The following is a 10,145-nucleotide window of genomic DNA, read 5'->3' as shown; positions in this document are numbered from 1 at the left end:
AACAAGTAAAGTAACTTACCAGGATTAATAACGTAGGTGTTTGAGGACAAGAAATTAGTAGTGTCAGCTTTCTCCAGCTATTCTCGGCCTTGTAAGGTGACGTCATTAGCTTACATGACGTCATGTGTTGATATGTTTTTGAACGGGATAACTATTTAATCTAGTAGCTGTTAAATTGTCATTTCTATTAGAAATATTAAACACAACAAAGTTTACGTTTACTGTTGATTTATAGTTATGTAAATGTCGGCTTAATCTTAATTAAGTATCTATAAATAGGCTATCAAAACAGACACCACAGCAATGATGCAAATCTTATCTGGGTGGGTGTTAAATTCATATTTTACGAATTTTATCAGTAGTCATTCAATCAATTAACTTGCATCCACATAATTTGCGTTGTATAAACTCTCTCTCTCTCTCTCTCTCTCTCTCTCTCTCTCTCTCTCTCTCTCTCTCTCTCTCTCTCTCTCTCTCTCTCTCTCTCTCTCATATTATAATTATTCTGTAAACTGGAGTGGACAAGTTGACAACTCCTAAAGTCGACATGTTTGGCAAGTTCAGGAATAGGAGTTATGCAACAAGATAGGGATAGGGAATGCAATCGCCTCAGATTGAAATTGGTCTTTCATGGTAAAAAATGTAACTCATTTCCTACAAGATACATCAATCATAAAATGGTAATGTTACCTAATGTCATGTGTGCTTCGTATGTTAAGCTACATGTGTGATAATCCATAAATTTGTGATATTAAGATAAATTAATAACTTTTGGAGTGTGTAAGAGAGCCTTATGCTTTGCCTATATAATACAACTAATGTTGCAAAACTTTTACAATATACCTAAATTTCTAGGGAACTCAGTAAGGAGAGACGAATTCATGTTGAAAATAGAATAAAAGATAGGTATAGGTGGAAGACTTCAGTTTAAATGATTGGAGGTGTAATGCACCGTTGGCCATTTGATAGAAAAAAAATTCTAATGAACAAAAAAAAATCAAATAAGGAAATTTAACTTGATTTATTCCACGCAGAATTGAGTGGTTTAATTAGTTAGTATACGCGCAGAAATCAATTAGGCTACATATACTGTAGTGTGTTTTCTTCCAGACATAGTTTTGTGACTTTTCATCCTCACTGCGGCTCTATTTTCTAGTAATATATAAAAAGCAATTGGAAAATTCCCTCATATGTACTTTCAAAATTAGAAAATCAAAGAAACATTCTTGACGGATTTTATTTTTCTTAAGTCTTCCTTATAACTTATGCCCCTCAACTCCCAACAAAACATTTAACTCATCCCTCAGGGATAATGACCTACTGATACATCGATGAAGAATTTGGGCTAAAAAAAAAAATCATCCAAGGATGTAAACTAAAAGACAAACACATCAATTTTATGAAAGTGAAAATTTATATATCCATTATCCATACTCAGCATTGAGAAATGGATGGTAGGGAGGGCGCCTGATTTTAAACAGATTTCCCCACTAGTGCCACATATCCACATTTCACTGACCTGTGCTCTCTCTCTCTCTCTCTCTCTCTCTCTCTCTCTCTCTCTCTCTCTCTCTCTCTCTCTCTCTCTCTCTCTCTCTCTCTCTCTCTCTCTCTCTCTCTCTCTGGCATATAAGCATGGGAGGGCCAACTTTCATAGGATATGCCATGTTTAGGAAATACATCTTAAATTATACCTCAGTGGTGATGTGGAAAAAAAGTTAGAATGATTTTAGATACAATTTAGGAAAGAAACCAACTTATTGAGGGAGAGGGAGAGAGAGTGTGTGTGTAAGGGGGAGGGTTTGGAGAGTGGGCCCTGTACTGATCTGTGGAGACATGGCTCTAGTGAGGTAATCCATTTAAAACCAGGTACCCTCTTCTAGTGTAGTAAAGAAAAAAAAAACACATTTGATTTTTTATTTAGAACTAAGGTGACAAGAGAGGAGGAAGAGAACAAAAGTATTTAAAGGCCTCCAATGGTCACAATTGCTGTTTACAATCAACAGTTTTTGTCAATAAGGTTACTAAGGTTGCCATTGGCATAGAAAAATAAATAATAAAACAACAGAATGATGGTGGAATTTAAATTAATTTGTTACTTTCGACGACTTTTTACGTTCAGTCCAATAACAGTTGTATTATCGAAGAAAACGTTGATAAGGCATCATTCTTCCTTTGTATGTGCATTCCTTGCTGACGTGCATTACATGGCTCTTCCCCAGAAGCAGACATAAATTTAAAAGAGGGCGACCTACCCTAGAGAGGCGTACATTACTGTTGGGCCGTTGGCAGGTCATCTTGCAGGAGATACGAAAATTTAAGGCTGTCAATGGTGTTGGGTCCCAATCCTCTTCACCATGAAAGTTGAGGAAAGCTTTCAAAGTAACACTGTTACTCCGAAAGCTTTCCTCAACTTTCATGGTGAAGAGGATTAGGACCCCAATGGTAACTGTAACACAGATGATAAAGAATGGGGCCGTATGTGGCATTGTAAGCTGTGGCTTACAATTGTGGATGTGCACAAAGACATGTGTTGCAATGTGTAGATCTTTTGATATGTGCTGGTTTGTTAAGGACTTGCTGTCTGCAGATGATAAATTTCCTTACAATGTGATGTAGGCATGGGAAATCCTCATTGGTGGTAGCGGGTGAAGAAAAATTTTGCAGGGACTACCAGCAGGTTTCCATATACTGTACCATTTCAGCTGCTGAGACACCCGTGGTGTTCTTTGGAAGTGGACCTCAGTCCAAGGAGGACCCTAGGAGGTTGTAATGGGACATCAAAGCTGGGTTGAGGGTATGATGCAAACGTTCCACCATTCCATTGGCTGTAAGATTGTAAATGTTAGTCTGATGTAGGGTGACATCAAGAAGATGGTCTAATGACGTCCACAATTGACAGGTGAAAGTGGCACCCCTGTTGGAAGTGATATGTTTTGGGATGCCAAATCTTGCTATCCGTCCAGACAGTAAGACGGCACTACATGAGCTGGATGTTATATCTTACATGGGGATAGGTTTAGGCCAGCAAGTGAAGGAATCAATGACTGTGAAAAGGTAATAATATCCTTGTGACGTATAGGGGGCCAACCGCATCAACACGAATGTGGACAAAATGACGCTGGGGTGGATGAAAAGTGTCCACACCTGAATCCACATGCCGATGCACTTTTGAAGATTGACATGAAATACAGGCGTAAACCCAACCTGCGACATCTTATGTACAGTAATGCCATGTTATACAAACTTTGATTTGAAGCATCTGTTGGCGCATGGAGTCAGGTATCCAAGGCAGTGACCTATCAGTACTCACGTGATGGAAGGTGACATTGGAGCCATCAGGGGCAACATCTTCCCAATGAAGAAACGTGCAAGACATCCTGTAGGATTGTAGTTCAATACCCTTTTGCTGAGCTGCTGACCAGGCCTTTAAATCTATTCTTGAGTGCACGGCAGCCAACTTGTTTCTGGAAAGGGCACTGACAACAGTATTCAGTTTACCAGGGATGTGTTGAGTGGTACATTGAATTCAGAAATGGCAGAGAGATGGCGGGGCTGACGGGAGGACTAAGTACCAAACCATTGAGGGAAAGTATGCACAAGGGTCATGCAGCTCATCTGAATGATGAAAGAGTGCCCTCTAAGAAGTGGCAGAAGTGACAGACAGCCAAATGTCCCACTAGTCGCTAGCCATTAAAGGTAGAGTTGCTGGGTTCCCTCTTGGAAAGTTTCTACTTGAAGAAGGTCAATGGGCAGGGTGACCCGCTGATTATTTGCTTGAGTACCATCATGACGGCAATTTCACTGGCATCAGTAGAGAGTGAGAGGGGTGCAATGGGCACAGGAAAGGTGAAAGCCATAGCAGTTGATAGGGCTTACTTTGCATTGAAAAAGGCTACCATCTGAGGGAGTAGGTTGGCCAAGGCACCATTCACCCATTGAGATATTACCGGTAGAGAGGTATTGGGTCCTTTACCTGGCCAGAAAGTACTACATTGGATCTCTCTCTCTCTCTCTCGTTACAGCTCATTTCATCTTTTCCGACACATGCTGTACACAGAATAGTCTGGCCTATTCTCTTGCCCACGTATCCTACCCTCACCTTTCCTTCGAGACAAGGTTAACTCTATTCGGGGAAGGATAACCATGGCTTATTATTAACACATCCCTGATTTTTACACGATATTTGGGATATTCACTGCGGAGGTTAGAACTCCGTTGATACCTCTAAGGTAAAATTTCTCTGGTGTATCACTCACAGAAATATCCCAAGTAAAATCTGCCAATGAGGAACTTCTATCAGGACGATATGGCGCGAGCCAAAAAAATTCTTTCTCTCCAGAGGTTAACTACTGCACTGTAATTGTTCAGTGGCTACTTTCTTCTCGGTAAGGGTAGAAGAGACTCTAGCTATGGTAAGCAGCTCTTCTAGGAGGACACTCCGAAATCAAACCAATTTTCTCTAGTCTTGGGTAGTGCCATAGCCTCTGTACCATGGTCTTCCACTGTCTTGGGTTAGAGATCTCTTGCTTGAGGGTCCACTCAGACACACTATTCTATCTTGTTTCTCTTCCTCTTGTTATTTTGAAGTTTTTATAGTTTATATATGAAAGATTTATTTTAATGTTATTATTGTTCTTAAACTTCTCATGGTTTTTCCTTTCCTCACTGGGCTATTTTCCCTGTTGGAGCCCTTGGGCTTATAGCATTCTGCTTTTCCAACTAGGGTTGTAGTTTAGAAAGTAATAATAATAATTATAATAATAACAATCTGAAGGGTGACACGCTTCACACATTTTGGGTTGCCTTTGAGGGAGTCGTAGAGGATGCTAAAATTGGCGGTAATGGCCTGCAAGAATCAATGATAGTATTTTACCTTGCCTAAGAACTCTTGTAATATAGTGCGTTTTGGTATGGGGAATATCTGTAATGCTTATACATTCTCAGGAAATGTGTGAACGCCGTACGAAGTGATGCGATGACCCAAAAATGCCATTTCTTTGGAATCAAAGGTACACTTGTCGTACCTGATTACAGGGCCACACTGCTGCAGGCGGTCGAGGACGATGCATAGATGTAGGTAGCCCTCTTTGGAGGAGTAGTATATCAGTACTATGTCATAAACATAACATACGCAGAAGGGAAGGTCTCCTATGATGACATCCATTAGTCGTTGAAATGTGGTTGCCCCTGCATGATAAAGACCAAAGCAGGATTAATTGAAAGTATATTTGCCAAAGGGGTTGATGATAGTGGTCTTGGGATGTCTTTTGGGCTCATGGGCACCTGATAATACTCTTTCAGGAGGTCAAGGGTCAAGAATACTTTAGCACCTTGAAGGTAGGTGGTGATGTTGGGGAGGGGGTAGTGGTCTTGTTCTGTTTAGACTTTAAAATGCCTGTAATCTTCACAAGGGTGTAGAGATCCATCCTTCTTTAGGAAGATGTGCAGGGGCAACGACCATAGGCTTGAGGTCTTTTGACAAAGTTTCATTTTTTCCATTTTGGCTAATGTGCATTTAGCAGCTGCCAAACAACATCTGAATCTGGCAAACACTGCTGGCCCCGTCGTCTTGATATGGTGACAGATACTGTGCATGGTGGGGGACTGTGAGTGTCTGGCATAGCTTTGGCTGAAAGACATCGGGATACAGTATAAAGTAAGGAGGTGGTAATATGTATCTGTGGGCACTCTAATGTGGAGAGGGAGGTTGGAGGGAGCAGGTGTTAAGGTGTGAAGTGAATGATTAAGAGCTGGTGACCAGTAGGTCGAAAGGGGGAAAGAAATCCACACCGATGAGAGGCAGTGTAATGTTGTTGACAAGAAAATTCTTCTGATACTTCTGGGACTTGGCAGCTGGCTGCCAAATGACAGTGTCAGCATTTCATAACTGTGGGTGGGGATAGCAAATCCATTAGCAGCCACCAGGGGAGCGTCAGGACTCTTGGAATGACAGGGTCACACCCGTGAGAGGGAACAAAAGCATCAGTAAGTACACATTAAATCCTGAATCATACAAAAAGACATTAGTCAATGGGGAGGCCACTGCCCCATGGAATGGTCTACTTTCACGTTATTTTTACCATTGACATCCAGTAGCACAATTAGCAGCAGTCCAATGCCTGGAGTAGTAGCAATGACTTTTTACATAGTGCCCAATAATGGTTGTAGTATAGGTGAAAACGTAAATAGGGCATACTTCTTTATTTCTAGGTGTATGGCTTATTGCACATACATTACAGTAAACATAAATATGGATATGAGATTTTTTTCTGCTACAAATAAAAATTGAAGTATGAACTACAGTATGATACACCTGGGGCTGGATTGATGACATTAGAGCTTGTAGTCACAGTGAGTTGAAGTGCTTATGTTATACTAAAGTACTGTATTTTTTTTAATTTGTTCTAACTTTTCATGAGTCAGAACTTAACACAGTGCAACCTCTTGCCTACATGATAGTAGGGGGGCAATGCTTTCCTATTGGTTTCATATATAAAATTCTGGCAACTGGTTGGATTGTCTGTCTTCTAGAAGTATTTAAAACTTACAAAAGATTGATGTTACAATTTTTAAAAATATTTTCTCATACTTTTCTCTCAAATTAAAATTCTCCCTAAAACTCCCAAATACTTGGTTATGATAGAAAATGCAAGTCAAACATCCAATATTATTGTTAAAAGATTAAATAATGATAAATTAATAATCCTCCTTTCAATACAATAAACCTTCTTTCTTGCAAAGTGTAAAAACAGTAATAATGTTAATTTTTATTCTTGTTCTGATTAGTTTTAGTGCATGATTAGTCTTATTAGGTGAAAGGATCTTCTCCTTCATCCTCATCAATTCTCAAGGGTGCCTAGCTAATATTAGTCCACACCTTTTCATTAGCTCCACACACATACACATCTCTGGGCAGTTGAGGCCCTGATATGTTAAGGAACAGTGGGACCTGTAACTGGTCTTCTTGCACCCACATTTGATGAGATGAGTAACTGTGATTGGAGCTGGAGGATCCCCTGTTGGAGCTGGCATTAGTCTATCCCCTTCTTTCTTCCATCCATAGGTTGATGCTGTGGTAGCTGTGGGTGGGGATGTCATCATGATACCACACCATGGCCTCTCAATGAGCTCAGGCAATGGCTCCATGTGAAGTTCCTCATGCTAGAGGTAGCTAAGATTCTAGTTTCTTGGTGAAAAGCTTCCATCTGAGATCACCAACATCCACCAAAAGCTTATAGAGCCTTCAAACAAATGTCTCTGGCACATTCAGTCTCACCTCCTAGCTCCTTGGTGGTTCATTTGGTAGCAAATGCAGGTATCACCTCCATAGAGCATCTGCTCAGTGCTTGCCAATAGGTAAGCTTCTTGCCAGCAATGGCCTGTAATGTCTGCTTCAGAGAAGGCATGAAATCCTAATAAGGCTTCAGCCTATGCAGCCTCAAGTGCATTCACTACTGGCCCCATTGTGATTGGTCTCTTCTGGTTCCCCACACCAGTGACAAAATATGTTCCTGCAGAGGTGGTGATAACTGTGGATTGCAAGGACAAACACATCTATATTAGGTGACAATGTAAATTTCTCTTGAGCAACATCCAGACTGTGGAGAGTAAGCTTTGTGTCAGCTTCTTCATGGGAGTTGCAGAAATATTGAACATTCATAGTCTGAGAACATCTCCTGCCATGAAGTAACGATGGAGACTGTGGGCCTACCCACAAAACGGTAGAGTGGCTTTTTTGCAAGAAAAACTCTTCATCTTTGGTTATGGTGCTAGACAATAACTCCTATGCTGACAACCTACCAACTGGTGTGTTATTTAGTAACTTGATAAGCAGTGGCTAGATTGCCCCCCTGTGGTCTCTCTCTTGTGGCCTCCTTCAGTGAAGTGGGAAGATCAGAACAGTCAAAGACTAGATGGCGCTCATCATAATTGCAGCACTTGCTGTGAAGTGGTCTGCCCATTGGAAACATATCTTGACCAAAGTTGGTTTAAGCATTGCCATTCCATCAAATACTGTCACCTTCTTAGGTGATAATAAAGCAGTCATTAGTGACTTCCTTTGGCTGCAGATCACCAACAGTTTTGTTTAGCAGCATTGCAAGAGTAGCCATCACCTTGTTCTTGTCGGTGCTTAGTTGGAGTTTCCTATTCATTGTAAACAAGGCTTATGGGAGGTCAGAGAACTCATGTTACTGATACCTTCTTTAAGATTGACCTCAGGGTATGGACATGCAACAATCAACATGTGGGTAAATAGTAATGTCATTCTTAAGCTGAACTACCTGATCATTCAGTTTATGTTTCACCAACATCTTTGCACTTTTCCACATCTTTTGCTGAACCTACTTCATTCGGGCCAAGACACGGACTTCATAATTGTTGATGTGCTCCTCAACAACCTTGGCATACTTTTGCCCAATATCTTCTTGATTGCACACATCTTTCTGCACCTTGGCTGGCATCACAACTTTTGTGATGATATTAGTCGGGTCTTCCCCCTTATATTTCATAGGATTCATGGAGGATCCAAGCAAACTCTTCAGACAAGCAATGTTCTCAGCATGTTTTGTGCCATTTCCCTCTCCACACAGCACAACACTCCACCTCTCGCTGACTCTGCATCAGTCTTGCATTGACTCTTCTTGTGTGTACATCTCCCTCTTCAGTCCTTTCTGTGCAGAATCATGTTATGTAAAAAAACCTGTACATATCCAGTGTGTTTATAGTGGTTTTAATATAAAATGTGATATGTAAATTATGATACCCCACAGGCCATAGAGTCAACAGCTCAAGAGTTGTGTCATGCTTCAGTCTTACTCCGTAGAACTTTGTATGCAAACTATTTGTGGTGTTGTACCGATATTTTTCCTTTTAATTTTTATTGTTAGTGTACTCATTTTGTATTAGTGCTATTGTTATATTAACTACTGTACAGTAACGAAATACCATACTTTACAGTAGTAATGGGGATATAAGCTTTGTGTACAGTTAGTTTGAATGGTGCGAGTTGACCTGCCGAAAATAGCAATCACTTATGAGTGTTACCTTAGCTAATTAAGCTGTACTGTAATGATAGAACTGTACATAAATTTACAGTAATAAACACTACAGTATCACTGAGTGTTGTTAGATAAACTACACCATTTTGTTGTTACTCTACATAATACATGTAAAGTACATATAAGTGTAGTAATGACTCATGTTGTGTGTACCGTCGTCCTACATATTACACGGGTGTATATGTACTGTACACTTACTGAAAACTCTTGATAAGCTACGAGGCAACTCCAAGACAGGAAAGCGCTCGCAAGCTACTGTGGAGGAAGAGGTCACTCTGTGTATGGTCAAGACTTGTGGGGTGTATGAGATGGGCATTTGGATAAATGACTCGGATTTGTACAGATAGAAAAAATTTGTTGTTTGTTCTTATGCGGATGCAAACTTCGGAGTCATTTATATGGGGAGTCTTCCTTAGGTGGAGGTGACATCGCCATCAAAAACAGGTCTCTATTTGGATCACTGATAGGTAATCACAAAAAGACAGCTTACAAAAATATTCATATAAACATATGTGAACATGAATCTGAAAATCAAACCTGCTCATTAAGAGGCAGGGTTAATATATCATTCTCAATACCCATGGCATTGACCTAACAAGGGACAACACCTTTAAATAAATACTGATCATGCAAAGTTTATCCCATACATAAATGTCAAAAAGGAAAAAGGATATAGATGTTATTCTTACCTGTATTAGGGACCCTTCATTGATTGTACTCCCAGGCGCAATTAGCTGAAGGAGGAAGTGAAGAGTGACACCTACTCCATTTTTTATACCCTCCATGTAGAGAATAACTGATATCATGACAAAAGATTAGGCGTCCTTTAATAGTTTAGTCTATACCAGCTATTGTGCTGCAACAACAGAACATAAAGAGAAGGTATCCAGAGATCTATGGGTACAATAATTTATGTAATGGCCCATGAAGGCAGTCTGTATATTCCAGAATACTGCACCAAGGAATTGAACCACTGCATGGTTTTTACGGAATGCCAAGATTGCAACAAGACCACGAATGTCGTGAGTTCAAGGGGCCACCCCTGCCGATGCTTTCACCGAGGATTTATAAGCTTTAAGGAAA

At 40.3% G+C, this 10,145-nt stretch overlaps 1 protein-coding gene across 1 annotated transcript in view; it reads right to left on the bottom strand.

The window, feature by feature from the left end:
• The window catches only part of Trs20 (TRAPP subunit 20), a 75,560-nt gene extending 75,340 nt beyond the window's left edge, over positions 1-220 (bottom strand). Inside the window, exon 1 of the mRNA XM_068383516.1 lies at positions 20-220. The gene's annotated coding sequence lies outside the window, so the exon portion shown is untranslated. The remainder of the gene's footprint in view (positions 1-19) is intronic.
• Positions 221-10,145: the final 9,925 nt, after the last annotated feature.

This window comes from Palaemon carinicauda, chromosome 11, assembly GCF_036898095.1.
Source record: "Palaemon carinicauda isolate YSFRI2023 chromosome 11, ASM3689809v2, whole genome shotgun sequence".
NCBI classification, from domain to species: Eukaryota; Metazoa; Arthropoda; class Malacostraca; order Decapoda; family Palaemonidae; genus Palaemon; species Palaemon carinicauda.
The sequence above is the reverse complement of the archived record's forward strand: the minus strand, read 5'-3'. Positions and strand labels throughout refer to the sequence as shown.